Genomic DNA, 22,526 nt, shown 5'->3' on the forward strand with positions numbered 1-22,526 from the left:
ACTTCTTGGTCATTGCTAGATGACGACCGTTCCGTTGCTTCTCTTCTCGCTCTCATTTGCGCAAGTTAGCCACCATATATGCTTTTGCTGCTGCAGCTCCACCTCTTTGCACCATCTTTTCCTACAAGCTTAAATAGTCTTGATCTCGCGGGTGTGAGATTGCTGAGTCCTCGTGACTCACAGATTCTACCAAAACAGTTGCAGGTGCCAACGATGCCAGTGCAGATGATGGCATCGATCTCAAGTGGGAGTTCGACGAGGAACGTGGTCGTTACTCTGTGTCTTTTCCTGATGATCAGTAGTGGAGCCCAGTTGGGACGATCGGGGATCTAGCATTTGGGGTTGTCTTATTTTCATCTGGATTTTGACCGTAGTCGGTCTATATGTTTGTATTTTGGATGATGTATGTTTAATATTATGTATTGTGTGAAGTGGCAATTGTAAGCCAACTCTTTATCCCATTCTTGTTCATTACATGGGATTGTGTGAAGATGACCCTTCTTGCGACAAAACCACTATGCGGTTATGCCTCTAAGTCGTGCCTCGACACGTGGGAGATATAGCCGCATCGTGGGCGTTACAGCGAGATCCATTCTCGTTCAAGGTCTGGTTGACAGGAACAGAGCACACAGAGATGGCCACGATAGAGAGTACCCGACCGGCAGCAGGGTGCATGTTTCAGGTCTCGAGTGTTTCAGCAGAGCCATCAGAGCAGCAGTGATTCCTCCCAACTTCAGGTTGGCGACTGGAGTCAGCAAGTTCACTGGTGAATCCAAGCCTGACACTTGGCTTGAGGACTACCGAGTGGCTGTGCAGATTGGTGGTGGTAATGATGAAGTGGCCATGAAGCACCTTCCTCTGATGTTAGAGGGCTCGGCCAGAGCATGGTTGAATCAGCTAGCACCTGGCAGTATTTATAGCTGGGAAGAGCTTGCCCCAGTATTTGTCAAAACATTTGAAGGTACATGCAAACGGCCAGCAGGGCTGACAGAGCTACAGTCTTGTGTGCAGAAGTTGAATGAAACTTTGAGAGATTATATCCAGAGATGGATCACGTTGCACCACACGGTGGAGAATGTGTCTGATCACCAAGCAGTTTGTGCCTTCAAGGAAGGCGTCAAGTATCGAGAATTGAATCTGAAGTTCGGTCGGACCGGAGATATGTCTCTGAGTCGAATGATGGAAATTGCCACCAAGTATGCTAATGGTGAAGAGGAGGATCGGCTCCGGAGTGGCAAGCACAAAACAGTCGCCCACGAAACCGGGGGAGGGAACTCTAGTCGGAAGCAGAAGCGCAAAGCCGAGCCAGCTGCTCCCGGAGAAGCCTTAGCCGTGACTCAAGGAAAGTTCAAGGGGAAGCCCAAAGGGCCATGGAACCCCAAGAAGGTAAAAGATCAAGATGGAAATGATGTGTTGGATTTGCCACATTCACATCAAAAAAGATGAGGAGGGTAATCTCATTTACCCGAAGCATACCACTCGACAATGTCGTCTCCTAATCCAGCAATTCTGAGAGAAACTACCCAAAGAGAAGGAGAAAGAATCAGACAAGGTTGAGGATAAGGAAGAGGATGATGATGGTTACCCCCACGTCAATTCAACTCGGATGATTGTTGCTGATGTTGAGAGCAAAAGTCGACTGAAAGTCATCAACAGAGAAGTGAACATGGTCGCCCCAGCGATGCCCAGTTATTTGAAGTGGTCTCAGACTGCCATTACATTCGACCAGTCTGATCACCCAACACACATAGCCACCCCTGGGAGCCAAGCGTTGGTGGTCGACCCAGTCGTCGAAGGCACTCGGTTGACTAAGGTTCTGATGGATGGTGGCAGCGGCCTGAATATACTGTATGCAGAGACCTTGAAAGGAATGGGCATTCCGATGTCCAAAATCAGTGAAAGCCATATGAGTTTCCATGGAGTTATTCCTAGCAAGAAGGCTGAATCACTCGGCCAGATCGCCCTTGATGTGGTTTTCGGTGATTCCAAGAATTACCGCAAAGAAAAGTTGACGTTTGAAGTCGTCGATTTCCAGAGTGCTTATCATGCTATCCTAGGCAGGCCGGCTTATGCACGTTTTATGGCTGGACCATGCTACATGTACCTCAAATTGAAGATGCCTGGTTCCAAAAGAGTGATCACTATCACTGGCAATCGGAAGAAGGCATAAGAGTGCTTCCATAAGGGCTCAAAGATCGCCGATGCAGAAATGGCAGTAGTGGAATTGCAAGAATATCAAAAGAACGTAGATCCGAGTGATTTGTTGCGAGCAAAGAAGCCTGCCATAGATTGAGCATTTCAGTCGTCTAGTGAAACGAAGCCGATTCATATTCACCCGACCGATCCCAATGCTGCTCCGACTCACATTTCGACAACGCTCGACTCCAAATAGGAAGAAGTGCTCATCCAGTTCCTCCGTGAGAACTGGGACATCTTTGCATGGAAACCTTCTGACATGCTGGGTGTTCCCAGGGGGCTGGCTGAGCACCGTTTGCGAGTCGACCCAAAAGTGAAACCAGTCAAAGAACATCTTCGACGGTCCGCCGTACAGAAGAGAAAAGCGATCGGTGAAGAAGTGGCTCGGCTCCTAGCAGCTGAGTTTGTCCGAGAGATTTACCACTCCGAGTGGCTAGCCAATGTTTTCATGGTCCCCAAGAAGGACGACTCACTTCGCATGTGCATTGACTTCAAGCATATCAATCAGGCCGGCCCGAAAGATCACTTTCCTCTACCCCGCATCGATCAAATAGTCAACTCGACTGCAGGGTGTGAGCGCTTGTCCTTTTTGGACGCTTATTTCGGGTATCATCAGATCCGACTATATGGACCCGATGAGATAAAAACAGCTTTCATCACTACGTTTGGGTGCTTCTGTTATGTCACCATGCCATTCGGCCTGAAGAATGCTGGAGCTACATTCATGAGGATGATTCAGAAGTGTTTACTCACTCAAATCAGTCAGAATGTGGAAGCATACATGGATGACATTGTGGTCAAGTCACGTCAAGGTTCCGACCTGCTGGCTGACCTTGCTGAAACTTTTGCCAACCTCAGAAGGTATGATATCAAGCTTAATCCATCAAAGTGCACATTCGGAGTTCCGGGCGGAAAATTACTCGGTTTTCTCGTTTCTGAACGAGGGATTGATGCTAACCCAGAGAAAGTTGGTGCCATTCTCCAAATGAAACGCCCTGTGCGTGTGCACGATGTTCAGAAGCTTACAGGTTGTTTGCCGCCTTAAGTCGATTCATTTCTCGCCTCGGTGAAAAGGCATTGCCGCTTTACCGACTGATGAAGAAGTCTGATAAGTTCGAGTGGACTCCTGAAGCTGATGCAGCATTTGCAGAGCTCAAAGCCCTGCTTTCCACCCAGCCGGTGCTTGCTGCCCCAATCAGCAAAGAGCCTTTACTGCTTTACATTGCAGCCACTGGACAAGTCGTCAGTACAGTACTTACGGTCGAGCGGGAAGAAGAAGGAAAAGCCTATAAAGTTCAGCGCCCAGTATATTATGTTTCTGAAGTTTTGACTCCATCAAAGCAAAGATATCCACATTATCATAAGCTTGTTTATGGGATTTATATGACCACGAAGAAGGTTGCACATTATTTCTCTGACCACTCCATTACAGTCGTCAGCGACGCACCATTATCAGAGATTCTGAACAACAGAGATGCAACTGGTCGAGTGGCAAAGTGGGCGATTGAACTTCTTCCCTTGGATATCAAGTATGAGGCAAAGAAAGCTATCAACTCCCAAGCAATATCAGATTTCCTGGCTGAGTGGATCGAACAGCAACTGCCGACTCAAGTCCACTCGGAGCACTGGACCATGTTCTTTGATGGTTCCAAGATGCTGAATGGTTCCGGTGCTGGGGTGGTACTGGTATCCCCCCGAGGAGACAAGCTCAGATATGTTCTCCAGATTCACTTTGATTCCTCCAATAACGAAGCGGGATATGAAGCACTCTTATATGGGTTACGTATGGCCATCTCACTCGGCGTCCGTCGCCTCATGGTCTATGGCGACTCAGATTTGGTAGTCAATCAAGTGATGAAAGAGTGGGACGTCAGAAGCCCAACTATGACTGGTTACTGCAATGCGGTGAGGAAGTTGGAAAAGAAGTTTGAGGGGTTAGAGCTCCATCATATACCCCGACTGAAAAATCAAGCAGCCGATGATTTGGCAAAGATAGGTTCCAAGAGGGAGGCCATTCCCAGCAACGTGTTTTTGGAATACATTCATACACCTTCAGTTCAAGAAGATCCTTTCACTGAAGAGCCCCCGCAGCCTAAGAGCGCCACAGATCCGACTGAAGTCGAAGTCCCAGCCGTGGTCGACCTGGTCATGGAGGTTTTGGTCATCACTCCCGACTGGACAGTGCCATACATTGCGTACATCCTTAGGAAAGAACTCCCAGAAGATGAAGAAGAGGCTCGACAGATCGGCCGTCGATCCAAAGCCTTTACTGTGATAAAAGGACAATTGTTTAGGGTAAGTGTAACTGGAGTCAGCCAGAAATGCATCACACCAGAAGAAGGTCGAGTGATCCTCAACGACATCCACTCGGGGACCTGTTGTCACCATGCGTCCTCTCGGACCATTGTGGCCAAAGCATACCGAGCCGGATTTTATTGGCCACGAGCAAATGAAATGGCGAAAGGTATAGTCGACAAATGTGAAGGCTACCAGTTTTACTCCAATATGTCCCACAAGCCTGCGTCAGCCCTGAAGACTATTCCACTCGTCTGGCCCTTTGCCGTTTGGGGGTTGGATATGGTTGGACCCCTGAGGACTGGTAGGAGCGGCTTCACTCATGTGCTTGTAGCAGTCGACAAGTTTACCAAGTGGATTGAAGCCAAGCCTATCAAGAATCTTGAAGCCAGTACTGCCGTCAGCTTCATCAGAGAATTGACATTCAAATATGGAGTTCCGCATAGCATCATCACTGACAACGGGTCAAACTTCGATTCTGATGATTTCAGAGCCTTCTGTGCTTCCCAAGGCACGCGAGTCGACTATGCTTCAGTCGCCCACCCCTAGTCGAATGGACAAGCAGAAAGAGCAAATGGCTTGATTCTCAAAGGACTGAAACCCCGACTGATGCGTGATCTCAAACACGCAGCAGGCGCCTGGGTCGATGAACTTCCATCAGTTCTTTGGGGATTGAGGACAACTCCCAATCGGTCGACTGGCCGAACTCCATTCTTCTTGGTTTATGGAGCTGAAGTTGTTCTACCGAGTGACTTGCTTCACAATGCACCCCGAGTCGAGCTCTTCTCTGAAGATGAAGCTGAACAGGCCCGGCAGGACGCAGTCAATCTCCTAGAGGAGGAAAGAGAGATGGCCTTAATCCGGTCGACCATTTATCAGCAAGACTTGTGTCGATTCCACGCCAGAAATGTGAGGGGCCGAGCCTTTCATGAGGGAGACTTGGTTCTTCGAGTGGATCAGCAGAAACCACACAAGCTCGCCCCTGCTTGGGAAGATCCCTTCATTGTCACCAGAGTTCTCCACAATGGAGCATACCATCTTTACAATGTCGAGCATCAGAAAGACGAGCCACGGGCTTGGAACGCGGAGCTGCTCCGCCCCTTTTATACTTAAGTACTCATTTGGATGAGATGTAATAAGAAGTACCTTTGTAGTTTGTTTATCAAAGATAAGAGCTTTACAGTCTTCCTAAATGGTTGTTGTTACTTTTGTTTACGTCTGAAATCCCCAGTGGGTGACTTTGCCGCGAATCCATTTCGCCTAAGTTTGAAAAATCCTACCGAGTGGTGAGCAAGCCTCTCACTCGAGGACTTAGCCGCGAATCCGTTTCGCCTAAGTTTGTAAAATCCTACCGAGTGGAGAGCAACCCTCCCACTCGGGGGCTTAGCTGCAGTCCAGTACTCGCCTAAGTTTGAAAAATCCCACCGAGTGATGAGCAAGCCTCTCACTCAGGGGCTTAGCTGCAGTCCAGTACTCGCCTATGTTTGAAAAATCCCACCGAGTGATGAGCAAGCCTTTCACTCGGGGGCTTAGCTGCAGTCCAGTACTCGCCTAAGTTTGAAAAATCCCACCGAGTGATGAGCAAGCCTCTCACTCGGGGGCTTAGCTGCAGTCCAGAACTCGCCTAAGTTTGAAAAATCCTACCGAGTGGTGAGCAACCCTCCCACTCGGGGGCTTAGCTGCAGTCCAGAACTCGCCTAAGTTTGAAAAATCCTACCGAGTGGTGAGCAACCCTCCCACTCGGGGGCTTAGCTGCAGTCCAGAGCTCGCCTAAGTTTGAAAAATCCTACCGAGTGGTGAGCAACCCTCCCACTCGGGGGCTTAGCTGCAGTCCAGAACTCGCCTAAGTTTGAAAAATCCTACCGAGTGGTGAGCAACCCTCCCACTCAGGGGCTTAGCTGCAGTCCAGTACTCGCCTAAGTTTGTAAAACCCTACCGAGTGGTGAGCAACCCTCCCACTCGGGGGCTTAGCTACAGTCTAGTACTCGCCTAAGTTCGAAGTCCATCCCTATCCGCAAGGACAACGAGGTGCAGGTCGACTGCAACCTTCTCCTTCGGACCTGCGCCACAAGTACAATGTGTGCTCCATCCCTATCCGCAAGGATGACGAGGTGCAGGTCGACTGCAACCTTCTCCTTCGGAGCTGCGCCACAAGTACAACGCGTGCTCCTGCCCTATCCGCAAGGATGACGAGGTACAGGTCGACTGTAACCTTCTCCTTCGGAGCTGCGCCACAAGTACAACGTACGCTCCATCCCCGTCCGCAAGGACGACGAGGTACATGTCGACTGGGATCTCCTCCTCAGAGCTGCATCTCAAGTACAAAGATTATTCCGAGTGAAGAGCCAAATCCACTCAAAGGCAAACACAAGCATATTCAGAGATAAACCAAGTTCAGATAAATCCTAAAGTTCCGGACGACGGATCAAAAGTATTCGAGCACCAAGCCCAAAGAAGTTTAACGATTACACAATCACTCGGCATTCCGAGGCAAATAAAAGTGGAGCATAATGTTTTTTGGTCACGCGTCAGGAGAAGGACTGGCTGGGTCACAGAAACTGTCAAGATCTATGCTGTCTGCAATGCGAGTGGCAGCGTCAAGAAAAGTGTCCATGAAGGATTGGAAGGTGTGCCTCTTTGTGTTAGCAACCTTAAGCTCCGCCAGCTTGTCTTCTTTGACGTCTTTGCAGTGCACTCGGACCAAGGACAACGTGACATCAGCGCCACAGCGAGCAGATGACTCTTCCACTCTTGCACTCGGTCAGGTATTTGATTCAGTCGAGCCATCAGAGACTCGAGATCTTGAGATAGTTCCGCCTGAGGCCAGAGTTCAGCATCAACCCGAGTCATCGCTGCCTTCAGGCAAGCAAGATAAGCAACCGCGCTGTCCATGCGAGATTCCAACCGCAGCACATTCATCGCAACATCATCCTTGACTGGACAATTTATGGGATCGAGACCCGTCTCGACCCGCCCAGTTTCCGCTTCAAAGTCTTGGCAAAGCTCTGCACAGTCGAGTAAACGGTGAGTCGACGATATAATCAAGCTGGACAGTCGACCGTAATAAGTCAGTCAATCATCAGTACCTTCAAGTTTTAGGACCAGTTTTGCAGCAAGCTAGCCCAGATAAGACTCCATCTCGCCCTTCTTGGCCTTGAGACTCCCAAGCTCGTCAGTCAGCTTGTCCTTGTCTTTCTTCAGTCGCTCGACCTCCCGATTGGCGTTAGAGACAGCAGCCTTTAGTTTGGAGTTCTCCTCTTCTAACTTACCGACTGAAGCAAGCTTCTTGTCAGCAAGCGCCGTTTTCTCTCGCGCTTCCTTGTGTGCAGCAGCAAGATCTAGATCCTTCTTCTCTAAAGCCCGCTTCATTTTCTCTAAAGAATTAACATTCTTCAGACGGGCTTGGAGTTGACGGTTTTCACTACATACATCTGCTCGAGTGGAGTCACTTGGTTCAAAAAATGGAAAGGAGAACGGCCGGCAGTGAGAAAGACAGTTGTCGATTGGTTACCTCCCATGGCAGCTACTTCATCACGAGCAGTCTTGAGATTCTTCTGGGCCAATTCCAGATCAAGGTTGAGGCTGATTTGCTGCTTGTTCATTGCGGAAAGCTGAGCCCCAAGATCACAAGATTTCTGCAGTTTAAGCCATATCAATTGACCAGGATAAAAAGACATCACAGTGATAGCTACTCTAAGACTACCGCCGAATCAAACATCCAACGACAGTCTCGGGGACTACACCCAGTGGGTGCACTTGGCGTGCCCCCACCGGTTTGAATAAACACTCGACATGGTCTGCCCAGTGCGAGAGTAAAAAAACAGTTCTCAGACCATAGTCCACTGCCCGCAGTCAACCACGGTCTCGGGAACTACACCCAGTGGGTGCACTTCGCGTGCCCCCACTAGTTCTGGTGTCATTTGACTTGGCCAGTCCAGACCGAGTGACAAAATTCAGATTCTCAGACCATAGTCGACTGCCCGCAGTCAACTATGGTCTCGGGGACTACACCCAGTGGGGGCACTCTTAGTGCCCCCACTAGTTCAAAAATTCAATCCAAGACGACTCAAATTGACTCGTGCAACTTCAAAACAGTCACACTCCAGTGGGTGATCGGACGAGAAATATGATCAATCGGAAATCAACTAACCTGGACATTGGTCTGCAGAGCAGCTCCGGCGTTGAAGGCCACCTGGCTGGCCTCATGCACCACTTTCATCTGCCCCATCACAAGTTTCAACTGAAGAAGAGCTTCCTTGGCGGCAGACGGTGGGTTATCCGGGGTTTGATACGCAGTAAAAAGCGATGATGGCAAAGCAGTCGGGGCAACCGCTGGGTCTGATGCATGGGGTTGTATTGGTACAGTAGAAGTCTGAGTAGCTGATCCTGATGGGCAGTCAGTCGACAGCGGGATAGCGAAAGTGACGTTGGTACGTGCCGGATCTGACGATCGCTCGATGGCCGTCCCAGGCATATCAGTCGATTGAGGAACCTGGGCCTCAGGCGCTTTCCCGCTCAGTTCCTTGTCCCTCCTCCTCCTTCCCCTCAGCGGCACTTCTTCTTCATCGTCCGGGAGCACAACAACGTCCCGTGGCGCTGCAACAAACAGAGAAAGTCAAGGAGATAGCTGACAAACAATCCAGTCGTCCAAATAAACTCGAGTCGGGCAAACTTACTGGCTTTGGAGGTAGCTGCGTCGTCGGTTTCCTCATTGTCTGGGGTCTTGTCGATATCCATATCAGTCGCAGCCGACGCCGGGCTGCAAAGGTTCATCATCCACTCGGTCAGTACAAGAGAATCGGTCAGAACAAGAAAATACGGAGAGAACAATTACCCAGAAGCAACAGGAACGTCCATCTTGATCCTAGGCAAGGTCTTCCGAGCCTTCGAAGGATTGATCTTGGGCTGCTTAGTGACCTCTCAGCCAATTCTGGAGTCGAAGACCGAGCGCACTTTTGAGATGGAGCGCTCGAGGCCACAGCCTTGCCGCGCCTGCCCGCGGGATCATGGCGCTGCTTGGATCGACGTTCAGAACAAGGTGGTGGGTCGGCTACCACCTCGTCGTCCGACTCATCGCTCTCATCCTCATCATCGTCGGCTGGTGACTCCCACTCGCCGCTCTCCTCCGCGCTGTCCTCGCCTTCATGGTACTGCTCCAGAGCTTGTCTGCCATTGGGCATTGAGTACATCTCTGTATAAATCTACAAAACAAGTAGCCGAGTGGAAATCAGTCGGATCAACAAACAGTCAGAAAACACATCCAAATTCAATCAGTTGTAATGGCCAAACCTTGTCTGGCTGGTTGCTGTCACTGAAAGGTTTGACTCTCCTGGCGCCCCTGGGGTTGTCCTTGTTCCCGATGATGCCGCTCAGCCACTCGGCCACCGTTTTGGCCGTCACCTCCTCCGGATGAACCCGAGCGGTATCACCAGCCCCGGAGTATATCCACATGGAGTGGTCACGAGCTTGGAGTGGTTGAATGCGCCGACTGAGAAACACCTCCAGCAGATCCATGCCGGTGACACCTTGGTTGATCAGTTGAACTACCCTCTCGACCAACATGCCCGTCTCCGCCTTCTCCACGGCGGTCACTTTCAATGAAGATGGAGTCTGAACACGGTCAAAAGAGAAAGGGGGAAGTCCAGTTGAGTGACCCGGGGTCGCGATATCCTGGCAATAGAACCAGGTCGACTGCCAGCCCCTCACCGACTCAGGGAGAGTCATCGGAGGGAAGGAACTCCTCTTCCTCTTCTGAATACCCAGACCCCCACACATCTGGATAACATGGGTTTTCTTGTCGTTCGAGTTCGCTTTCTTCACTGATTGGGAGCGGATAGTGAAAATGTGCTTGAAAAGACCCCAGTGCGATCGACACCCCAGGAAATTCTCGCACATGGACACGAATGCGGCAAGATATGTGATGGTGTTGGGAGTAAAATGATGGAGTTGAGCCTCGAAGAAATTCAAGAAACCTCAAAAGAAGGGGTGTGGAGGAAGCGAGAAGCCGCAGTTGACATGGGTGGCGAGTAGAACACACTCACCCGGTCGCGGCTGTGGCTCCATTTCCCCCTCCGGCAACCGCGCAGACTCGTGGATGATCAACCCTAGCTCGGCCATATCGTCCAGGTCTTCCTACTGAAGTGAGGATCAGATCCAATCTCCCTGGATCCAACCCGACGGCAGCCCCGAGCGCGATGAAGATCCCCGATTCATCCTCTTGCTTTTCGCCGCCCCCGTTGCCTTCTTCGCATGTTCTAGCGCCGCCGTTCTCTCCTTCCCCATGGCGGCGGAGCGGCGGCGTCGAGGGTGGAGAAGCCGAACGAGGTAAAGGAGCAAGAGGAAGAAGAGGGAGAATGGGCACGTACAGTCCGGACGACTCGGCCTCGCTGCTTTTAAGGGCCTACTTCCGAGTGGCTGACGCGTGGGTCCGGGCGATCACACCAAAGATTCCATGTCAAATATAACATTCGACGGATGACGTTATAAAACCAGTCTGTCATTTCTGAATCGATCAAGGCAACTGAAACTAAGCCGAAGTTCCAACAACTGGCATCCATTTGGAGATGAAAGCAAGAGCCAGAGCAAAGTCAACTTCAAGCTTCTTTTCACTCGGACCTCAATCCATTCGGGGGCTAATGATGACGACATAGACCTGGGGTAGGGTAATAGGCCTGACCTATACCTCCTACCTAAGGTCCTTGTCCTAGAAACAAAGAGGTTCAAGAATAAATAGAGGGGACCCAACAAAGGTGTCGAGTGTAATCCACTCGACCTACCATTCACTCGGAGACCCCCCTTTGTTTCTGGAACTCGATCACTAAACCACTCGACGTGCAGAAGACCTAAAGCCACTCCGTGCAGCAACGGTCCGGCATTTACTCTTAGACTTAATAGTCATTTATATTACTTTACTACAGACGTTACCTGTAACGCTCCTGCTTTATCAACATTGAACTCCTTGTAACGTGGGCTGGCCGGGGTCCTGGCGCACTCTATATAAGCCACCCCCTTCCACTGGCACAAGGGTTCGCACCCCCTGTAACACACACGCATATAATCCAGTCGACCGCCTCCGGGCTCCGAGACGTAGGGCTGTTACTTCCTCCGAGAAGGGCCTGAACTCATAAAACTCGTGCGTACAACTTCTCCATAGCTAGGACCTTGCCTTTACATCCCTACCCCCCATTCTACTGTCAGACTTAGAACCACGACACCGTACACTCATTGGAATAATGTCCGGTTCATCCACAATTGTAGCAATTACGCTGACGACTAGAAGATCTTTTGTTATTGTAGGACCTTGACTTGGAACTTCTTTCCTTGCTTCTACTCTTGTAGAACTTGTTGAAGTTCTTCACCATTAGGCTCATTTCTTCATTGAAGGTTTGTTTCTCACTTGATGATGTGGGAGCTTCACATGAGGCTTTGTAAGCACCACTTGACTTGTTGTGGAGCCCTTCCTTATCCTTGGGTGAAATCTCATGAGCAACAATTCTTCCAATGACTTCCGTTGGCTTGAGATCTTTGTAATTGGGCATCATTTGGATCAATGTGCACACGGTATCATATTTTCCATCCAAGGCTCTTAGGATCTTCTTGATGATGAATCTATCGGTCATCTCTTCACTTCCTAAGCCGGAAATCTCATTTGTGATGAGAGCAAGCCTAGAGTACATTTCAGCGACACCTTCACCATCCTTCATTTTGAACTTGTCAAGTTGACTTTGAAGCACATCCAATTTGGATTCCTTGACGGAGTCGGTACCTTCGTGCATATCAATCAAAGTATCCCAAATTTCCTTTGCATTCTCAAGACGGCTGATTTTGTTGAATTCTTTGGGGCACAATCCGTTGAAGAGAATATCACAAGCTTGAGCATTGTATTGCAGCATCTTTAACTCTTCCGGGGTAGCTTCACGGTTTGGTTCTCTACCATCAAAGAATTCACCTTGCAAGCCAATACACGCAATAGCCCAAACGGCGGGGTTATGTCCAAGAATATGCATTTTCATCTTATGCTTCCAACTAGCAAAACTAGTACCATCAAAGTAAGGACCTCCATGGTGGTAATTTCCCTCGCTAGACGCCATACTCTCCTAGGTTGTGAAACCAAGGCTATGACCACAAAAAGCTATGGAAATCAAAGCAAATGGAGACCAAAGCTCTGATACCACTTGTAGGATCGAAAGTATGTCTAGAGGGGGGGTGATTAGACTACTTGACCAAATAAAAATCTAGCCTTTTCCCAAATTTATTTCTTGGAAGATTTTAGCAACTTAGCACAACTCAAGCAATCAACCTACACACGCAAATTCTAAGAGTATAGCAGCAGAATGTAAAAAAATTGCACATGAAGGTAAAGGGAGGAGTTTGAGGGAGCAAACGCAATGTTGACACAAAGATTTTTTATCCGTGGTTCCGATAGGTGGTGCTATCGTACATCCACGTTGATGGAGACTTCAACCCACGAAGGGTAACGGTTGCACGAGTCCACGGAGGGCTCCACCCACGAAGGGTCCACGAAGAAGCAACCTTGTCTATCCCACCATGGCCGTCGCCCACGAAGGACTTGCCTCACTCGTGTAGATCTTCACGAAGTAGGCGATCTCCTTGCCCTTACAAACTCCTTGGTTCAACTCCACAATCTTGACGGAGGCTCCCAAGTGACACCTAACCAATCTAGGAGACACCACTCTCCAAGAGGTAATAGATGGTGTGTTGATGATGAACTCCTTGCTCTTGTGCTTCAAATGATAGTCTCCCCAACACTCAACTCTCTCTCATAGGATAGGATTTGGTGGAAAGATGATTTGAGTGGAAAGCAACTTGGGGAAGGCTAGAGATCAAGATTTATGTGGTTGGAATGGAATATCTTGACCTCAACACAAGTGTAGGTGGTTCTCTCTCAGAAAATGTATGTTGGAAGTGTAGGCATGTTCTGATGGCTCTCTCCACGAATGAAGAGTGGGTGGAGGGGTATATATAGCCTCCACACAAAATCTCCGTTACACACAATTTACCAAACTCGGTGGGACCGATTCAGAGAACTCGGTTGGACCGATTCGGTTCATAATGTGACCGTTAGGGTTTTCGGTGGGACCGACATGACAACTCGGTGGGACCGATGTCATTAGGGTTAGGGCATAACGTAATCTCGGTGAGACCGATTACACAAAATCGGTGGTAATAGACTACCCAGAGGGTTGGTCAGGCAAACTCGGTGGGACCGATTCGCTCATCTCGGTTGGACCGAAACGTTACGAAAGGCAAACAGGGAGTTTGCATTGCTATCTCGGTGGACCGATCGCTCATCTCGGTTTGACAGAAACGTTACGAAGGGAAACAGAGAGATTACAATCCCATCTCGGTGAGACTGAGATCCCTATCGGTGAGACCAAAAAGACTAGGGTTTGTGGCAGTGGCTATGTCAAGTGAACTCGGTGGCGCCGGATAGATCAAATCGGTGGGGCCGAGTTTGACTTTTGGTTTGGGACATATTTGGATGTGAGAAAGTAGTTGAGGGTTTTGGAGCATATCACTAAGCATTTTGAGCAAGAACCTCATTAGGCAACACCTCACCCCTCTTAATAGTATTGGCTTTTCCTATGGACTCAATATGATCTTGGATCACTAAAAATAAAAAGTAGAGTCTTGTGCTTTGAGCTTGAGCCAATCCTTTTGTCCTTAGCATTTTGAGGGGTCCACTTTCTTAATCCATGCCATGCCAATCATTGAGCTTTCCTGAAATATTTATGTCGGATGTGGGGTTCCGGCAAACCCTTAAGGTTCGAACACTGGGGTGCGCGCGAAGTCTTTCCCTCCTACCGATCTACGCCCTAGCTCGCTAAGATCTCGTGGACGAACTCGACAAACTCGCAACACAGAAACACACGGGATTTATACTGGTTCGGGCCACCGTTGTGGTGTAATACCCTACTCCAGTGTGGTGGTGGTGGATTGCCTCTTGGGCTGATGAAGAACAGTACAAGGTGAAGAACAGCCTCCTGAGGTTGAGGTGTTCTTGTGCTAGTGTTGGCTTTCGATCTGTTCGAGTTGTCCCTACTACTGTGGTGGCTAGACCTATTTATAGAGGTCCTGGTCCTCTTCCCAAACATTGAGCGGGAAGGGAGCCAACAACGGCGGGCAAATTTGAAGGGGGACAGCTAGTACAAGCTATCCTGACAAAAGTGGTCTTCACCTGTGAAAAGCTCTGGTGGTGACGCCGTCTTGGGCTCCACGATGACCGCCGCCTTGCTGTCCTCCTGGTCTTGGTCTCGTTGCACCGATATAGCAACCTTTGCCTGATGCCTCGGTACTCCTCGCCTGCGCTGGGTTCCTTAGCACCAAAGAGGAAACAAGGACGCGGCGCGCGCTGGCGCCCGCCTGGTGTCGATCGTCATGGCTCAGGTCACGAGAGCTTCGCGAGGTTTGCCCCGCCTTGATATCTCCGCTCCTCATGAGCCCGCCTGACTAGGCCATTCCTGAGGAGGTCTTGCATCGTCTGCCTCGCGAGGCTTGGCCCCTCGTGAGGGTCTTGGATGCCTTGTTGATGAAGATGGGTCGTACGGCCTGCTGACTTAGCCACGCCGTGGGCCGCAGGCAGGCAAGTCTGGGGACCCCCGTTCCCAGAACGCCGACAGTAGCCCCCGGGCCCAAGGTGCACTCGGGCTTGGCTTCGCGGCGAAGCCAAGGGTCATGTTCGGAGCACCGCGGGCCCCAAAAGCATGCGGCCTCGGTTGATGCGTGGCGGTTGATTGGACGTGGGCGTCTCCGCTTCCCCACGCCGCCTCGGCAACTGCTTGACCTGACAAAAGGCTGGCGCAGGCAGCACTTGCCTTCATTGCTTCTTCCTTGCCTTGCTCCAGATCCCCTTTCTTGCTCCTCGCCACCGCTACCTCCAGATCTGCTCCAATCTCATACTGCATCCGCAATACATGGCGTGGCGCAAGGTCAAGACTTCCTCTGCACCGGCTTGGTATGAGCCAGCCCTCGAGGCGCCCACCGTCACAGAGAAGAGCTCGCCTCCGTGCTCCTGCTGACGGCGGGAGAGAGCAATGAGTGGGGGGAGACCAAGCTCCGGATCGCCTCCGACATGCCGGAGCCTGAGGGAAGCACCTTCTTCCCCTTCTTCTCAAGCGGTGTCACCATCAGGTTGGTTCCTCCCTTCTCTGATTTCTTCTATGAAGTCCTCGACCACTATGGTCTGCAGGCGTTACATCTTCATCCCAATTCTGTCCTCCTCATGTCCATCTTCGCCTACTACTATGAGGCGTACCTGGGCGTGATGTCGTCCGTGGCGTTACTGCGCCATTTCTTCTTCCTTCGTGTCAGCGAGGGTCACATCTCCGGATGCGCTAACTTCGTCGCATGCGGCAAGGCCAACTCGATCTCCAGCACTGGGAAGAGGGCCGACAACATCCGATCCAAATGGGTCATGATGGATGCCAAGCATGTCGATCCGCGCCTGGCGTTGCCAACGGCGGCGCCCTCTTCCAACGGGGGGTGGCCCAAGGCGGAGCTCGCCGATGAGCGGGCATCGCTAGTGTTGGGGCAGATGGTGACCGTCCTGAAGCCGGGCAATGCGAGGGCGGCCAAGCTGACGGGGGTCATACTCCTGAGGAAGTTCTTGACGCTGCGAGTGGCCTCGCTCCAGGCGCGCGTGCGCCCCCTGTGCGAGCTTGAAGAAGAGGGAAACAAGGCCCGCCTGAGGCCAGGGGCCCTGCCTGACGATGAATTGGCTGCTGTTCTGCGCCTCATAGTTGGGGACAACCAGGAGTACCCGCCAAGCGCCTTCGTTCCCATGTTCCAGCGTAGGGATCGGGAGTAATTCGTCGCCTCCAGGCCGACCATTGACGCGTGCGGGCTGGGGCCGCCGGCGCTCCCAGGGGCTCCTGCGGCGCCGAAACCGGTGGAGGTGTCCTCTGACGAGTCCCGCGGGGAGGGGGAAGAGGAGGTGGACTCAGAGAAGACTCTGGAAGAGGTGGGGGAGACTTCCCCTCTAAGCAAGGCCGAGATCCTCCGCGCCTTGCCTGACGACGCCGAGGTCGACGCAAGCCAGGAGGTGAGGGAGCAACCCCTCATCCTGACAAGGGGTAGGTCGTCCCTGGTGCCTCGCGATGTCGCCTCCGCCCCGACGCCTCCTGGCACTGGCTCCGGCCCTGCCGCTGCTCCGCCTGCTGCCGCCGAAGCCCGCACGCCTACTCCCCAGGTCCCGACTCTTTCAGGCTTCAAGCTCCCCAAGCGGAAGGTGGAGTACTTCGCGGTGGACCGGTAGGTGCCTTGAGCTTCGCCTTATCCCTGCTGGTACTCGTTATTTCCTGACGCTCGCCCTTGGTTGATCAGGCCGACATCCTCGGCGAAGAAGAGGAAGGAGGATACGGCGGTCATGCCTCCCTCCGCAGAGAAAGGAGGCAGCAGAGCCCGCATCTCCCCAGCCCGGTCGTCCTTGCTGGGCCAAGAGGAACATCGCCGCGTGGAGGTGCCGGCGCTTGGCGCGCCTAATGAGGTCCCAGTTGCTCCGGAACCCGCGATCTCCCAAGCCTTGGTGACGATGTCGCTTCCTCCCACTGCTGCACCTCCACTCCCTGGTTCTTCTGCTCCTGCTGCTGCTCTAGAACGTGCTCTTTCGGAGATGACCCAGTTGCAGGCGGATCTCCTGAGCACGGACCCGCGCCTTGTGGCCGGGCGCCTGGAGCTGGCCTTAGGCTGGCTCCACTCCGACTTGGCTGTTCGCGCGGCGCTAGGCCAGGCCACTGCGGCTTCTGAGAAGGAGAAGCAGAGTGCCGCCAACGCCGCAGCTGATCGTGAGACGGCGTTGAAAGACGCCAAGGCCGCCCGTGACCGCCGCCGGGCGCTAGAGGACGAGTTGCAGAGCCTGCACGACAAGCATGCCGAAGAAGCGCGCTGCCGCCAAGCAAAGGAGGAGGAGATGAAGGACTGGGAGGAAGCCATCAAGAACCGTGATGCTGAGATGGCGGAGTTGGGGAGGGCGCAGGCCGCTGAGCGTGACCGGTTGGAAGAGCTGGAGCGGAAGGCGAAGACGAGGGAGGCCGATCTTGACGCCAGGGCGCGAGTCCTGACCGAAGACCGCGCACCTTTTGCCGACCTCGAGAAGAGATCTCGCAAGGCGCTGAAGATGCTCTACGAGCACGGCTTGGAGAAGTCGCTGGCCACCGATGAGGACGGCCCCGCCCGGCTGCTTCCTCTCTTGGTGAAGGTGCTTGAGGAGGTCGTTGATGGCCTCGGTCCCATGGCGGAGGCAGAAGCTCGCGTCCTATCTTCGGCTGCACTGACTCGCGTCTTCACCCATCTGCACCTCCGCGACCCCAACGCTCGCCTTGACCAACTACTAGAGCCTGTGGCTGAGGATCACTACGAAGCCGCCGCCACAGGTGTACAAGGTCAACTGCAGGCCTTGCTGAAGAAGTTCTGCGGCTTCGTCTCCGCCCCTTTGTCTGGCGATGCCGCCGATCCTGCGGCTGGTGGTGAAGGTGAGAACAACGTTACCCACGGAGGAGCACCTTCCGCAGGCGATGGCGATGTCCAGGGTTGACCCGCGGCTATTCTTCCCGTTTCGTTCCTGCAACATGTATCAGGCCTCGTGGAGGCGTTTAGACTTTTCATTTGATGTCGTGAGGACAATGTGTTTGTAATATTTGCTTCGAGATTTTGCGATTTCCTTCCTATTTGCTTTGCATTCTGCGTCGGCAGAGCCCGGCCCCGCGCATACCTCAACCGCCATTGGGCCGACCGGAGACCAGGACGGACCAAGGAGTGAGGGGCTACGTGACCAGTTAGGCTCCTGAGTCGCGATGCTCAGGAGTCCCCCTTGACGCGCAAACAACATATAGGGAGAGTTCGTGAGGATAGATTAATGTTCTACGTCGGCAGAGCCCAGCCCCGTGCATACCTAAACCGCCATTGAGCCGACCGGAGACCAAGACGGACCAAGGAGTGAGGGGCTACGTGACCAGTTAGGCTCCTGAGTCGCGATGCTAAGGAGTCCCCCTTGACGTGCAAACAATTTCCATACCTGCCCTCGCCGAGGCCTTGGGAGGGGCGCGCGACGCCCAGGTCCGGGAGACCTGGTTGGGTGGCGTGCGCTTGGGCGTGACCCGAGCACAGCCCCCATGCCCAGCCCCCTCGTGCGGCTCTCCCGAGGGGAGGCATTGTGGTGAGGCTGGGCGCTAAGCTCTGGGCTCCCTGAGGTTGGTACGACCGTGGGGCCGCCCTCAGTTGTTTATCACCAGCGCGGAGCATAGTGCTTCCGCTTGTGCACGGGCATAGCCGCTCCTCGGTAGTGTCGACAGCCAGCGCGGAGCATGGTACTTCCACTTGGGCGTGGGATGGGGGCCCCCTCCGGGAGGAGCCCCCGGGGCGTGTACAGCCCCGCCCTGACACGTGGCTTGCACGGCAAGGCTGCGAGGTGTATCTGGGCACTCGTGAGCCAGCGCGGGACTCACGAGGCCCTACCTCAAGGCGGGTTGTGCCTGGTCTTGAGTCTTGGTGACTGTGTGTTCCTGCAAGGCGGTTAGATGTAGGCACTCCATGTCCTCAGGTCCCGGCCCTCGAACGAGCTCAGCCGCCGCTGGTATACCAGGTCGCGATGCCGTGGTCAAGGCCAGGGGGTGAGGGCTGGAGAGCCAGTAAGAGCTCCTGAATCGCGATGCTCGGGAGCCCCCCTTTTAACGCGCAAGTGAATTGCATAGGATGAGCAGACCCGTGGTGGGCGGCGATCGAGCAGGCGATAGCCGTGGGCAGGTTAAGTATGGAAAGCAGATCAACTTGGGTAAACACAGGAAGATACATGCCACTAGGTCCGGCCCGAGCGGCTTGGGGATGATGTAGCCCGTGGGGCGCCCCCAACAAGGTAAGCTACAGACATAAGCAAAAGGGATACATGCCACAGGGACGGACCCATGTGGCCTGGGAATAATGCAGCCCGAGGGGCGCTCCCAGCTAAACGAGCTTGGAAGATGTCACCTGGTTCTGTAGACGAAGTAGAGTTGGTGCAGCTGAAGGCGTGCGTCGAAGGAGTGGCTCCTCACGTGCCACCGGAGCCCCGAGGCTCTGGAGGCTCGGGAGGTTCCCTGAAGACCATCTCCATCTCCTCCAGGACGGCGTGGTACCTGGCCTCCTGAGCCGCCAGGACACGCCGCATGTTGCGGTGATAGGTTGACGCCACGCTCGACAAGCCGAAGGGCATGCGAATGTAGCTGTGTGGTGGGCTCTCGCAGCGGCCCACACGCGATGGCCAGAAGCACTCCTGAGATGCGGCCCTATTGAGCCCGGGGACGTCGATGCAGACACGCAGCCCAGCATCCTCGCCAGGATGTGGTGCCGCGCCTCGTGAGCAGCTGTCGCCGCGCATGGCTCTTGCGTCTTGCAGTTCCTGAGTGGTCTTGGTGATGAACTCCTGAGTGGCGGGCACTCCTTGCCTTGTGCTCTCCTGAGGGACACGTTCCGCTTAGCACGCCTCCAAGTGGTGCCCAAACGCCTCCCTCGTGAGGTTGGCAAGGCTGAGGCCCTCCAGAAGAGAGCCCCTGAGCTCTGTCCGAGGAGGGCATCGGGCGCGCCTTCGTATGCGATGGAGGGAGGCGCCCCTGGGATGGACGCTGATCCTGATGAGGCTCCTGCCGCGTCGCCATCCTCCTGAGGTCCTGCACGGCGCAGCTGCTTCTTCTTGGGGATGGCCTCCGGAGGGCCCTCACTTCTGCCGTCGGGGTCGTCGATTGCTGCAGCTTGGAAGGCCAGCTCAAGGGAGCACACCGCATCTCTTTCTTCACACGGGACTGTGATGATTCCTCCGCTTCCTGGCATCTTGAGGACGTTGTAGCCGTGGTGGGTGACTGCCATGAACTTGGCCAGGGCCGGATACCCAAGGATGGTGTTGTACGGTAGGCGGATGTGCGCGACGTCGAAGTCGATGAGCTCGGTGCGGTAGTTCTTGCCTTCTCCGAAGGTGACAGGCAAGCGGACCTGCCCTATCGGTGTGGTGGAACCGTCGGTCACTCCTGAGAAAGGTTTGGTAGGCTGGAGCTGCTCGTATGGCACTTGGAGGTTGTCCAACGTGTCGACGGACAGGACGTTGAGCCATGTGCCGCCGTTGATGAGGGTCTTGGTAACCTGCACATTGCTGATGACTGGGGAACACAACATCGGGAGGGCGCCGGCAGTGGCCGCGCACTTGAGCTGATCTGCCGAGTTGGAAGTGATGGCGCATTGGGACCACTTGAGCAGGCCCGTGGCCTCGAGCTTGGGGAGCACCACGTTCACCTCGCGAGGGAACTGTTTGAAGATGCGCTGACAGGCTGGGGCCTGGGCGCCACCCCAGATGCAGGCGATTGCGCGCGGCTCCTGGAAGCCCCTAGCCCCCTCGTCCTGATGGTGGTCGTCGTTCCTTCTCGGTGGCGGCAGCGGGGGAAGACCAGTGTTGCCTTGGGGGCGATCCTCGCGAGGCTGATCCCTCCAGGCGCCCTCGCGAGGATGGTCCTGCCAGCGGTCCTCACGAGGCCTGTCGTGCCAATCCTGGTGCGGGCCACGGTCGTCCCAGCGTCCGCCTCCACGACCTCCTCCACGGCCGTAGCCTCGGTCATTGCACTCGAGGCGTCGACCGAAGCGTCCTTCCCGTATGGCTCTGAGCTCTTGACAAACGCTGGTGTTGTGGGTGTTCAGGTTGTGGAAGGCGCAGAACGGTCGGCTGTTCTTGGATGACTCGGGCTGATCTCTGCCCCGCTTGGTGTCAGGCTCCGCTGCGAGCACCACTGCCTCCTTGCGCTTCACGTCCTTGGCCTTGGCCTTCTTCTCCTCCGCTCCTGCAGCTGGCAGCTCGAGGAGAGAGAGGCGCCCCTCCTCAGCTCTTGCGCACTTGGTCGCCAGGTTGAACAGCTCCTGAGATGTGCAGAGCTCCTCGTGGATAGCGAGCTCTTCCTTCATCTTGACGTCGCGGACGCTGTTGAAGAACACGGAGATGATGGCGTTGTCCGTGACCTTGGAGATCTTGAGGCCGGTGTTGTTGAAGCGCTGGATGTACTTTTGGATGGTCTCTCCCGGTTGTTGCTTGATGCGGCGCAGGTCACCCGCCGCCGGCGGGCGGTCGCGAGTGCCCTGGAAGTTGGCGATGAAGCGGTCGCGCATCTCGTCCCAGGAGGAGATCGAGCCGTACTGCAGGTTCAGGAGCCAGGAGCGGGCCCCATCCTTGAGAGCCATGGGAAACCAGTTCGCCATGACTTCCTCATCGCCGTTGGCTGCTTCGATGCTCAGCTCATAGAGCTGCGGGAACTCCGCGGGGTCAACGGTGCTGTCGTAGCAAGGAGGCAGATCTGGCTTGAACTTGCCTGGCCAAGCAACGCTACGCATCTCGGGGGTGAAAGCGCGGCAGCCAGCTGTGGTCGCTGGTGCCCGCCTCGGAGGTGGAGCTTGGTCTTGACGAGGTCCGCGCGGTGCCGCTGCGGGCGGTGCGCGGTCTTGATGAGGCGGCGCGGGGAGCGCAGGTGCAGCTTCTCGCGGCCGCGGGATTTCTTGGCATCTTCTCTCTTCACGCGCGGGCACCGGGCGTGGCGGATCATGTCACGGGGCCGCGCACCTTGGTGCCAAGGCACCGTCTTGGGGCAGAGGTGGTGGAGGCGCGCCATGAGCCTCATCGCCCGTGGCTGGCTGAGAGTGAGGTAGAGAGAGGGACGGCACCGGGAATCCCCCTGCGGTGCAGACGAGCTCGGCGACGCGGTCGAGCCACTCCTCGTAGAGGTCGTCGGTGGGGCGGTAGCGTAGGAGTTCGCTTGCGGCAAGGAGTGCGGCCCGTGCCTCCATGGGACGCGGCGTGCGTGAGACGAGGAACCGGCCGGGTCAGCGATGGAGTGGCTGTGCGGCCGTCCTGCCGCACCGAAGGATGCAGTGAGGACACCTGCTGCTCGTTCCACGCCGGGCCGGTGGCAGCGTTGGTGGCGGGAGACGATGAACGACGAGGTGGCCCGCCGACGGGAGCCGTCTGAGCAACGCGGGCGGTGAGGGCAGCCCTACGCTCAGCTCCAGGACGA

This window comes from Aegilops tauschii, chromosome 5 (assembly GCF_002575655.3).
Source record: "Aegilops tauschii subsp. strangulata cultivar AL8/78 chromosome 5, Aet v6.0, whole genome shotgun sequence".
Classification (NCBI taxonomy): domain Eukaryota; kingdom Viridiplantae; phylum Streptophyta; class Magnoliopsida; order Poales; family Poaceae; genus Aegilops; species Aegilops tauschii.